This window comes from Bos javanicus, chromosome 8 (assembly GCF_032452875.1).
Source record: "Bos javanicus breed banteng chromosome 8, ARS-OSU_banteng_1.0, whole genome shotgun sequence".
NCBI classification, from domain to species: domain Eukaryota; kingdom Metazoa; phylum Chordata; class Mammalia; order Artiodactyla; family Bovidae; genus Bos; species Bos javanicus.
The window spans coordinates 31542424-31556051 of record NC_083875.1 but is presented as its reverse complement, the minus strand read 5'-3'; positions in this window follow the sequence as shown (position 1 = coordinate 31556051).

Below are 13628 nucleotides of genomic sequence, written 5' to 3'. Positions count from 1 at the left end.
TTTAAAATGTGTACCTTACATTCAATTTAAAGTATCTTCTCTTTGCTCCAAGGTGCAGTTGGTTGGTTTTGGTTTTATTCATTACTTCCTTTCCATTCACTCACTGCTATTTCTGGCCCTTCTAAGTTAAGGATAAGAGAAGCTGGGAATCAGACAAAAAAGAGCACAAACGTATTTTTTTTTACTTGGCCAGATGTTGAAAACTCTCTTCCATGGCAGGTAGCCAAAGGCTAACTCCATCTCTTAAGGGGTGATTTAGTGATCTGAAGACCTCTTCCTCTCTGGCTCCCTGGACCTCTGCCCAGTTTAGAGATGATGTACACTCCTGCTGACCTCCTAAGACTCCCAGTCAGCTCCTGCTTTCCTAGTACACCCTCTACAGCCTCTTCCTCCTAAAGTCTGTTCCTCCAGGCAGGAAGTTCTTTGGAGAAAGCCTTTCAAAATGGGACTAGTCTAGAAGCATTACTTTCCAAGGTGTCTTTATGACAAACAAACCCCCAATCCATTCAAATCTATAGATTGGTTTTTGACCTGCCATCTCAGGCAATTCAAGACAGCCTGTCACATTCAAACTTTGCTATGGGAGAATCAGGCTCTCATCTCTATGATACACTTCTCACACTCTAGAGAACCTCGATTAAGTTCCCTAAAAGATTTTCACACCACACTCCGTTTTAATAGCAGCACCAGATCAGACCTAAGTTTTCAGAGCTCAGAAACATCCAGTCTGTGTGAGGAAATGCCTCCCCTCCACAGACTTTCTTTTCTTGGGCTCCAATATCATTGCTGATGGTGACTGTAATCATAAAATTAAAAGACACTTGCTCCTTGGAAGAAAAGCTATTACAAGCCTAGACAGCATATTAAAAAGCAGAGACATTACTTTGCCAACAAAGGTCTGTCTAGTCAAAGCTATGGTTTTTCCAGTAGTCATTTTGGATGTGAGAGTTGGACCATAAAGTAAGTTGAGTGCTGAAGAATTGATGCTTTTGAACTGTGGTATTGGAAAAGATTCTTGAGAGCCCCTTGGATTGCAAGGAAACAAACCAGCCAATCCAAAAGGAAATCAGTTCTGAATATTCATTTAAAGGACTGATGCTGAAGCTGAAACTCCAATTCTTTGGCCACCTGATGTGAAGAACTGACTCCTCGCAAAAGACCCTGATGCTGGGAAAGATTGAAGGCAGGAGGAGAAGGAGACGACAGAAGGAGAAGGGATGGTGTAGTTGGATGGCATCACTGACTCGATGGACATGAGTTTGAGCAAGCTCTGGGAGTTGGTGAAGGACAGGGAAGCCTGATATGCTGCAGTCCATGGGGTGACAAAGAGTCAGACGTGACTGAGCAACTGAACTGATTTTCGTTCACACAAATCAGAATTGGTGAATAATTCTCTTGAAGTTCCATTCACTTTGGTGGAAGATGTTGAAAAAGCATGACTTTGCCCAGTATGAGCAAAGAAAAGAAATGTGTAGTATTTTCTACCAAGGGTACAATTGTCTCCAAAGAAAGCCTCACTCTGAAAAACCCCTATGAATTCCTTATCAGGATTTGTGTTGATTTCTTAGTAAGTGCCATGGGGAATGTGTCTAGTTCTTCTGTTTAGAATATGTGAAACAGATATCCCTGGGGTCCTGAGATTGGGATTTCATCAAAGTTTCAAGACAACAAAAATATCCCAGTTGACACTGATACAGATCCTGTTATCCCATATTAAGGATCACATCTTACAATATATGTTGCTTTATCATGTCCCATTTGTCTCATTTCATGCATCAATATCAATTTATTTTAACTGATATAGCTTTATATTGTATTTTAATAACTAGTACCCTCCGCTACTATTTTTTTTCCTCAAAATTCTCATAAATTTAATCACCTGATAGAATTTTTAAAATATATACGTTAACTTATGGAAATCAAGAATATTAGAAAATCCAAATGCAATTTGTACTTTGTTTTTTTCTTTTAATAGAGTCTAAAGTTATTTGCATCTCTTTTAAAAGTAACAACATAAGCAGATTTTATGAAATCTATATTTTAGAGGCAAATACAAAAAGCAGTAGTGGCTTTGAGATGTAGTTCTCCACCCATCCCCCAAATTCCCTTTAAAAATGTAATGTCAGCCAGAGGTCAACTACCAAGTTAATTCATTATACAGATATTAAGTGAGTTATGAGATCTGCTTTGTCATTTATAGTTTAAAAATACATGCTTACCTAGGGGAAATTGGAAATTGAAGAACAGTGATGAAAAGGAGAATAGAAAAGTGAAACACTTTTAAACTATATGCTGGATCTATATTATCATCCATACCTTTTAAAGTCTTTGCTTCCCACTATTAGTTCTTAATCTTCTCAGCGTGGTAATGATAACTGAAATGAAAAAATATTTATCCATGGATAAAGCAAAGGATTTAAATTATCTGTAGACTAAATAATTCACCTATGAAAGGTCTTATCTTTGTTTTCAGGAATGATGCATTTAATGAACACAGAGATTATATTTTCTAAAAAGGTTTATAAAATGAATGAACATGCAACATTCTTAGCAATCTTGGTTCAGTAATAAGATTGTAAAATTGAAAGGGGCAAGGTGAAAAATTTGACAAGAGCAAACTAACCCATCAGTAACATTATCTCAAAGAAATAGTTGAGATATTTCAAATTTTGCAGGGCTTTACCTCTTCATAATATTCTCTGAATTTTGGCTCTTTATCTCTGTGATACATGCCATAGTCCTTATGAAATAGTTCAATGATTGAAGAAAATTTGGTCTAAGCTAATCAGTAAGTACAGGTTTACTTATATTTGATATCCATTATAAGTTTGAGGGTTTTCTCCTTTACCTTATGTTGCAATTATATTACATATAATATGATTGGCAACATGTGAAGACAAAGCTCACATGAACAATATTCATTCAGTACATTTAGTATATTATTTAACATTTTTAGAATAAGAAAATTTTAAAAGATTAATTGGCATATATGTAGGAATGTGTATTATATGATAATTATATGTGTGTAGCAGGCAAGTTCACTGAAATATTTTAAAGGGTTTTTTGGCTTAGACATATCAGGTAAACTTGGAAGAGAAAGAGGAACTAGATTAAGAACTGTTCTGTGTTCACTTGAAAGACAAATAGGAGATAGAGCTCAGAGAAATTTGGTACTGGGTCACTGGACAAAATGCCTCATTTTATTTAAAGTAGATTTATATCCTTTGCTCTATTGTTTCACTTTAATTAAGTATGAATATCCAGGTGATAAGGGGGTGACTGCCATTCATTATTTAGTAAATGATAATTAAGTACCTGGTAAGAGCCCCACTCCGAGTTCCTTACAGGAACAGAGACTATGTAGGTCCTACTCCCAAGACACTCATATTGCAAAGGGGAAGGCAGGTAGGATGACAGCAATGTGGCTATATTGTCCATGCAGACAAGGCCTCATTAGCATTTCTGTAATGGCATTAGACAGAGAAGTCAATGGCACCTCACTCCAGTACTCTTGCCTGGAAAATCCCATGGACAGAGGAGCCTGGTGGGCTGCAGTCCATGGGGTCCCTAGGAGTCGGACACGACTGAGCGACTTCACTTTCACTTTTCACTTTCATGCATTGGAGAAGGAAATCGCAACCCACTCCAGTGTTCTTGCCTGGAGAATCCCAGGGACGGGGGAGCCTGGTGGGCTGCTGTCTATGGGATCGCACAGAGTCGGACACGACTGAAGCGACTTAGCAGCAATGGCATTAGACGGAGAAGGCAATGGCACCCCACTCCAGTACTCTTGCCTGGAAAATCCCATAGACGGAGGAGCCTGGTGGGCTGCAGTCCATGGGGTTGCTAAAAGTCAGACACGACTGAGCGACTTCACTTTCACTTTTTCACTTTCATGCATTGGAGAAGGAAATGGCAACTGACTCCAGTGTTCCTGCCTAGAGAATCCCAGGGATGGGGGAGGCTGGTGGGCTGTCGTCTCTGGGGTCGCACAGAGTCGGACACGACTGAAGCGACTTAGCAGCAGCAGCAGACGGGCTTTAAGATGGAGAAGAACATTATCAACTTGGTAAATCTCAGAGACCAAAAAAGTAGAGGGAAATTATCTTTTCAGGAAAATACCTTCTGTCTCTTCTTTTTGAGGTCAAGTGCAAAAGGCTTTTTCTGCACTTTGTTTTGAGGCTTTTTTTTTTTTTTTGAAGTCTTTGGACAGACCCAGACTTAGGGTTCTGAGGCAAGGAGGGGAAGGAATGCACCTGCCAGAGAGAGCTGATTGCATACATGATACGTACATCATGTACATATAGGGTGATATGTACATCAAAAAAGTACAGGAATATTAGTCCCTTTCTACGGCCATGTCAGGGCTTCCCAGGTATCTCACTTGGTAAAGAATCTACCTGCAATGCAGGAGACCCTGGTTCTATTCCTGGGTCAGGAAGTTCCCCGGGAGAAGGGATTGGCTACCCACTCCAGTATTCTTGGGTTTCCCTGGAGGCTCAGATAGTAAAGAATCTGCCTGCAATGCAGGAGATCTGGGTTTGATCCCTGGATTGGCACAATCCCCTGGAGGAGGGCATGGCGACCCACTCCAGTGTTTTTGCCTGGAGAATCCCCATGGACAGAGGAGCCTGGCAGGCTACAGTCCATGTGGTCACAAAGAGTCAAACATGACTGAATGACTATGCACAAGCACATGGCTGTGTTCATAACAGTTTTCAGCAAAAATCTGGCTTCCGCCTATCATGTGCCCAGTATCTATCTGTTGCTTATAAGAATTGTCCCAGCTCCTAACTGAAAGTCATCTCTACAACCAATGATCTATTATCTCAGATATCTGGACTTCTCAGGGTCCCCACCAATGATGTCCCAATACCTACACATACTATACCTACTACTTACAGCAAGGACTGTACTGTCAACTCTTTCCCATACCACCTCTGCTATTACCAATACCACAACCATACAGTTTCCACAATCATCTCCACTACCATGCGCCCTTATAATCAACACCAACATCATCCTAACCACCAAAGTAGAATGTAAATGTATACATTTTGCTACCATTCAAATACCCTGGAAAGCATAAATTTTGTTGGGGAATGCCCTTGGGATCAACATCTGGATGAGGGGGTTGTGACAGAAGTACGACTGGGCAAAGGGAGGTGGTGAATGTTGTAGAATTAAACCCTCAGTAGATTCTACAGGCTGCTCTGAAAGTAAAATGGCCCTTTAGAGTAGTCCCACCTTGAAGAAAGGGGTCTAGTCTTTTATAAGTTTATGGAAATTGCGTAACTTATTAGCAGTATTCCCCAAGACTGTTTCAACATCATCATCCTTGCCTGTATCTTTGTGGTCTTTGCTTTTGTTTGTTAATGTTTTTCAGATATTTTCCTAATTCTGTATTTGTTCTCCAAAAAAAATTATATTTCGTAGGGTCTGCCCAATTGCTCTTCTCTCTTGACACAAAAGTATAGTACAAAAAATGCAATGCTGAGTACAGCAAGATTAGAGTGCAATCAGCGCATCGAAGTATCCTCAGGTGGAAGGAGACAAATACCAATACCATGACTGACTCAAGCCCGAGAAAGCAAGTATAATGTGAAATCCAGAGGCAGAAGCAGGGTAACAAGCAGGAAACAATTGGGTATCAGGAACAGGATAGAAACTGGAGCAGGGAAGAAATTGGAACAGACCAAGAATAGGTCAGAAACAAAGCAGTTGCTACAAACAGCACCCAGTTACCACAGTTTGCTTTTAATGGTCAGTCAGTCCTCATTATGTGGAGAAATGGAGTTGTTAGCATGGCTTAAAAAAGACACAGAAAGGAGGGATTTTAATATTTGGGTTTATTTCAAGAGAAATGGACCAGGACTGAGTTATGAAGAAATAAAAAACCTAAACAGCCCTATTACTAGTGAGAGATTAAATCAAGAATTAAATAAAAAACCTAGGACCCAATGGCTTCACTGGTGAATTCTACCAAACATTAAAAGAAAAATTAATAACAATCCTTTTCAAATTCTTCCAGAAAATACAAAACGAGGGAATACTTCCAAACAAAGCCAGCATTTTCTTGATACCAAAACCAGACAAGGACTCAACAAGAAATTTACAGGCCAATATTCCTGATGGATGTAGATGCAGAAATTCTCAACAAAGTATTAGCAAATCAAATTTAACAGTACATTAAAAGGATCACACACCATGATCAAGTGGGACTTATTCTAGGGATGTAAGGATGGTTCTACATCTGCAAATTAATCAACGTGATATACCATATCAACCCAAATGAAGGATAAAATGATATGATCATCCCAATAAATGCAGACAAAGCATTTGATAAAATTCAACATCTGATTTTGATAAAACCTTTCGACAAGTGAGTATAGAAGAAACCCACCTGGGTGCAATAAAGGCCATATATGACAATCTCGCAGCTAACATAATACTCAACAGTGAAAAATTGAAAGCTTTTCCTCCAAGATCAGAAATAAGACAAGGATGCCCACTCTCACCACTACTATTTAACATAGTATTGGAAGCCATAACCAGAGTAATTAGACAAATAAAAGTTACCCAAATCATAAAAGGAGTAAAACTGTCACTACTTGCATATGATGCAATATTATGTAAATAAAACTATAAAAACTCTACCAGAAAGCTATTGGCATTAATAAATGAATTCAGTAAAGTTGTAGGATACAAAATAAATATACAAAAATCAATTGTATTACTATACACTAATAATGAACTATCAGAAAGAGAAATTCAGAAAACAGTCTCATTTATAATTGCATCAAGAAGAATAAAATGCCTAGGAAAACATTTAACCAAAGAGGTAAAAGACTATTACTGAAAACTCTAAGACTCTGCTGAAAGAAACTAAAGAAGACACAAATAAATATAAGGATACTTCATGCTAATGGATTGAAACAATATCATTAAAATGTCCAAACCACTCAAAGCAATCTCTTACTACATGTTCAATGCAATCTCTATCAAAATTCCAATGGCATTTTTACATAAATAGAACACATAATCCTAAACTTTGTATGCAACTGCAAAAGATACATTTCTTACCCATCTCTGCAAACAATATTTTTTAGGTTCCTTGGTCAACTGTATACCAGCTCAATTCTAGAATGGAAGGAAAGAAAAAATGGGAGAAACCAGGTTTTTACCCTCTTTCTCTTTGCTTTGGGCAGCTCAGGCAGTGCCTTTTTTCCCTGTAGATTCCTGATCCTTCTGGATGGATACAGAGGTTGCCATTCATCATACTCTTGAGTTCTGGTAAACACTGCCTTATCCTTCTTTCTCTTTACCCTTAGGCACAGTAGAGACTTACTGTTTTAGGTTTTAGAGGTCTCACCATCCCCACCGTAGTTTGTCTGCTTTTCCAATATACTTGTAACTCATATCTCACGCAAAAGTCTTTTTATTAAAGCAGCTGGCATAAGTTCTGTTTCCTTCCTGAACCTTGATAGACCTAATTTTTTCTGTTCCCTTGTGCAAAATGAGGATTGCATTGACTTCTAAGGTCATTTCAGCTTTTTTGGAGATTACTGCCAACCAACCCTTTCCCAGCAATGTAGTACACCTGTTCATGCATTCATTTAACAAATACTGATCTTTCGACTATCAAATGTGAGGCCCTATTCTAGTTCCTGAGGAAGCAAACAACAGTGAAAGCAAAATCTTGCTCTCAAAGAGCATGCATCCTATCGTGGGGGAGGATAAACAAGTGTTACAGTTTGATTAGTACTGAGGTTTTATTTATTTATTTTTCAACTTTAAGTATACAGTTTTTTGTACTGTATTTTATACAAATTGTTAAGTATACACTTATACATTTCATAAATTTTACACTGATAAGATCCCATGTGAAATCTCCTAAAACATATGACTAATCTAACTCATATCCTTAATCATCATAATAAAATACATTAATAAATGGTTGCCCATTACAGGTATCTCTGAAAATTTCACACATGCATTTTAATTATCACTTTTGTAAAGGACCCAGTTTAAGACATTTAAAAAAATACTGAAATCTATATATTCTAATATCACATATGAAATCTGTTCTCAGAAAATAAGACATTGATGAAATATGAAGTCACATGATCAGTGCATCCTTACTACAAATAGGAAAAGAATTAGAACCTAACAAAACATCCAAAGGTAAGGAGGTGCTGAAGTAAATGTTTTGTCCATGCAAGAGAATATTCCACAGCCATCAAAATATAAGGGCTTCTTCGGTGACTCAGCACTAAAAGAATCAATCGACAATGCAGGAGATGTGGGTTCAATCCCTGGGTCGGGAAGATCCCCTGGAGAAGGAAATGGCAACCTATTCCAATATTCTTGTCTGGAAAATCCCATGGACAGAGTAGCCTGGCAGGCTACAAGTCCATGGAGTCACGAAAGAATTAAACACGACTTAAGCGACTAAACTACAATGGCTGATTTGCACTTTTGTATGGTAAAAACCAATACAACATTGTAAAGCAATTATCCTCCAATCAAAAATTAGATTTTAAAAATTCCTGCCCTCATGAACTCATTGGTGGAATCATCTAATGTGTAAATACATATAGAGCCTAAGTTATCTAAAATCTAATGAGTACATTTCCTTTAAAATTTATTAAATGAACTGGTAGAAATAAGAAAGGGATGGGATGCGATAGTAATGGGGAAATATGAGGAACATATCAATGACTTTCAGTTCAGCCCCCAATTATTTCCTTCATTAATTATTTATGCCATCATGTTTGTAATGTTTTATAGTACCTTATTGGTCATTTAAAAATTGAAAATACTACATTTATAGTGTCTACAAATAAGATCAAAGTTCAGAGACTATAATCACTTCTGCATATACCTTTGATAACCAAAACCCCACTATCATAATTGCACCACAAAATGCTTTAACTGTGGCTGTGATTCACCTACTCTGCACCTACACTCATGCTGGAGAACAGTCACACAGATAATTTATGACCATGAACATCAGGTGAGCCATTCTTTCAGTACTGAGGTACTTTTGTTTTTGTTTTTGATACAGAACTTTCAGTACTAAAATGGGGAAAATTCTAGGTAATTGGGGCAAGATGGTCACCTTTGTGTGGAGAGATAGTTAAGAAATATATTGTTGTTGTTCAGCCTCTCAGTCGTGTCCAACTCTTTGAGACCCCGTGGACTGCAGCATTCCAGGCCTCCCTGTCCATCACCAACTCCCAGAGTTCACTCAATCTCACATCCATCGAGTCGGTGATGCCATCCAACCATCTCATCCTCTGTTGTCCCCTTCTCCTCCCACCTTCAATCTTTCCCAGCATGAGGATCTTTTCAAATGAGTCACTTCTTCACATCAGGTGGCCAAAGTGTTGGAGTTTCAACTCCAACATCAGTCCTTCCAATGAATATTCAGGACTGATTTCCTTTAGGATGGACTGGTTGGATCTCCTTGTTGTCCAAGTTACTCTCAAGAGTCTTCTCCAAACCACAGCATCAAGTTATGCTAGGTGAAGCCTAGCTTGGAGAATTTTGAGCATCACTTTGCTAGATGTGTAATGAGATGGTCAATACCAAAATCAGATTGATTATATTCATTGCAGCTAATGATGGAGAAGCTCTATAGAATCAGCAAAAATAAGACTAGGAGCTGACTGTGGCTCAGATCATGAACTCCTTATTGCAAAATTCACACTTAAATTGAAGAAAGTAGGGAAAACCGCTAGACCATTCAGGTATGACCTAAGTCAAATCCCTTAAGATTATACAGTGGAAGTGACAAACAGATTCAAGAGATTAGATCTGATAGATAGAGTGCCTAAAGAAGTATGAATGGAGGTTCCTAACATTGTAATCCAAGTAATCCAAGTGATCCAATATCATAGTAATCCAACTCTGTGCCCCAACCACTAATGCCAAAGAAGCTGAAGTGAATGGTTCTATAAGACCTACAAGACCTTCTAGCTGCTGCTGCTGCTGCTAAGTCGTTTCAATCGTGTCCGACTCTGTGCGACCCCATAGACGGCAGCCTACCAGGCTCCCCTGTCCCTGGGATTGTCCAGGCAAGAACACTGGAGTGGGTTGCCATTTCCTTCTCCAATGCATGAAAGTGAAAAGTGAAAGTGAAGTCCCTCAGTAGTGTCCGACTCTTCACGACCCCATGGACTTCAGCCTACCAGGCTCCTCCGTCCATGGGAGTTTCCAGGCAAGAATACTGGAGTGGGGTGCCATTGCCTTCTCTTACAAGACCTTCTAGAACTAACACCAAAAAAAAAGATGTCCTTTTCAACATAGGGGACTGGAATGCAAAAGTAGGAAGTCAAGAGATACCTGGAATAACAGGCAAGTTTGGCCTTGGAGTACATAATGAAGCAAGGCAAAGGCTAACAGAGTTTTGCCAAGAGAATGCACTGGTCATATTAAACACCCTATTCCAACAACACAAGAGACGACTCTACACATGGACATCAGCAGATGTTGTTTTTCATTCACTCAGTCATGCCCAACTCTTGTGACACCATGGACAGTGGCACACCAGGCTTTCCTGTCCTGTAATCCAAGTAATCCACTTACTTGGATTACTATGCCCTGGAATCAAACCAAGATCATTCTGTCATGTTTAAGATTGCACCCAAGTGCTGCCTTTTGGAGTCTTATGTTGACTATGAAGGCTACTCCATTTCTTTTAAGGAAATCTTACCCGCAGTAGGAGATATAATGGTCATCTGAATTAAACTTGCCTAGTCCCATCCCTTTAAGTTCGCTGATTCCTAAAATGTCAATGTTCACTCTTTCCATCTTCTGTTTGACCACTTCCAATTTACCTTGATTCACGGACCTAAAATTCCAGGATCCTATGCAATATTGTTCTTTGCAGCATCAGACTTTACTTTCACCACCAGACATTTCCACGACTGGGCATTGTTTTTGCTTTGGCTCAACTTCTTCATTCCTTCTGGAGCTATTTCTCCACTCTTCTCCAGTAGCATATTGGGCACCTACTGACCTTGGGAGTTCATGTTTCAGTGTCATATCATTTTGCGTTTTCATACTGTTCATGGGGTTCTCAAGGAATCCCATCAAAAATAAAACAAAAAATATAGATCTCTAAAAAGTCAGGTGGTAATAAGTGGGATGACAAAAAATGAATCCAAATATAAGAGAGGAAGGGTAGAGTTGCAAGAGGTCTCTTTCAATGGTGTGGTCTAGGAGACATTTTGGATAAAATAACATTGAACAGAGACCTGAATAATGTAAGAAAACAAATACTACAGATATCCAAATTGAGAGGTCATCCAAAGGAAAGACCCTGGTACTGAAATATGTTTGACCTATGTAGTATCAGTCATAGTTCCAGCAGGAAACAAATGGCATAAATATAAACAGTAGACAGGAAGTAGGAATACCTTGAAGGATAGAGACTCTAAACCAGTTAGTGAGGCTGGGTACCTGAGGAGATGCCATCTCAATTTCTCTATGATGTTTCTCAATATTTCTATTAAGTTTCTCAATTTCTCTGCTCTGCTCACCTCAAAGCCATCATCAAAACAATCCCTTCCCACAAAATAAAGGGAAAATATATGCACAAAAACATCTCACCTCAAATTATATACCTCCTGGATCAAAAGGCTTTTAGGGAAGTGATACCTTTCATATATTTATTCAAAGTATCCAGGTACCATTTAAAATCTAGCCAGAATTCTAAATTATAACGAAATAATTATAATATTTTAGAATATATTGGGCTATTTAAAGCTTTGTTAAAATAAATATTACTATATAAAATAGCTATCTCAGGAAATAGGTTATACTATAGGCATTACTTATTTGTATCCAACTTTATTCCTCCTTTCTCCATTGGTGACAGAAACCTGAATTTTTTCAGGATGGTATTGTTTGTTGGGAGAGGCAGTCCACCACGAGCCCTGCACATTCTTGTTGGGTATGCTAAGAATGTAAGGTCCTGATAGCTCTTGACCTAGACCATTTTTCAGGGCTGCTTTTGCAGCAAATGGGGTCAAGAACAGGCTGGCTTACTGCTTGCCATAAAATGTTGCATTTTTTCCAAACCTCATGCTCTTCTCCTGTAATAATGCAACCCATGGCTCAGTCATCCAAGCCCATGGCATAATTCCCATGGGACTTAAGGATCAGGGTATTCTACAAGAAAATGCTGTGCAATGATTAATAAAACCCAAGAGTTTCTTGTCTTCTTTTAGCCACCATGAAACAGGATAACTTAATAGGTTGTAGGTTATTAAGTTATAAAAATCAAACTTACAGACCTGACTTGTGAAAAAGTTGTTCGCAGCTAGTGTGACCAGGTGTCTACTTTCAGGGCAAGGACTGGTAAGTAAAAAAAAATTTGTGCAGAGTGCTTAAAGGCAGATAGATGTCTAGGGTATACTTGCTTTTTGTGCTTTATCTCCTCTTTCTTTCTATTGTGAGAAAAAAGGTAAGATGGGGGGAGACCCAGAAACCATCCTGGACCACACAGTGACCTTGAGGATGGTAGCCTACGCCAATGACGGCAAAGGAGAAGGAAGAGCCTCAGGTCTCTGTGGACCTTTGTGGAGTCTTCATACCTATGTTAGTCTACTTCCCTGTCTCTAGATGGCTATTTTTGGTAAGAGAATAAAGGAGTATGTCTCTGTTAGTCCTTTAGGGCTCTTCTACTCTCAGAATTATTAAATATTTTTAAAATTATAAACATCTAATAAATGAGAGAGCAGTGGATTTAAGTGTCTCAAGGGCATTAACAACTTCTTATAAATGCCTCATGGACCCCTCTGAAAAAACAACTAATAAAATTTTTGGAGTCAGAGTGTTTGTTGGGTAGGCTTCTATTTTATATCAGCTGATCTTCTTGGTAAACTTTTATTTGAAGAAGGGGTCCACCTCTATAAGAAAGTTTGAAAACTACTGTGTGAGAGAAATAGTTTATGGAGTACCATTCATGTTATTATGTGAACTTTAAATTAGGAAAATTTATCTTAAGTTTGCTATCTGGACTTTATTTGATATTTTTATAATTGTGTCTGCAAGAATAGAAAATTAGTTTTAGTTGTAACGAAATGTGTTTTGGCAATTCTAGTGCATGGATTTCCATTTGTAAGCAATTTTAAAAGGTTATATTCTTCCCTGAGTACACATTTTCAAGTACTATTCCACTTTATTCATTAGTATCTTGGGAAGACTATGGCCCTTAATGTAGGACCAGGAATTATAATGCTATCATTTTTGAGATTTTTAACAACTAAGAGGACTCTGCAATTACAACACATTAAAATAGTTTTACTATTGCACAAAAATAATCTTATAATAACTGCTTCAGCATTTATCATAGTAAACACAGCAACACTTCTGATAAAATACATAGCATGTTAAATAAGCACAAAAGCTTTTTTTAAGGTGCTAACTTCTGGAGTAGAATATGATTTTATTCTATTTTATTTTTAAATAGTCATGTATTTATTTCTTTTGAATTCAGATCTAATATGCAATAATGAGATGGGGGAAGCAGCTACGTAATAAACTGGCTAGTCTCAATAATGCACCATGATGTCTCCTGGATAGTAAGCATTTTTCAAAAAATTACAATGGTGTTTCTA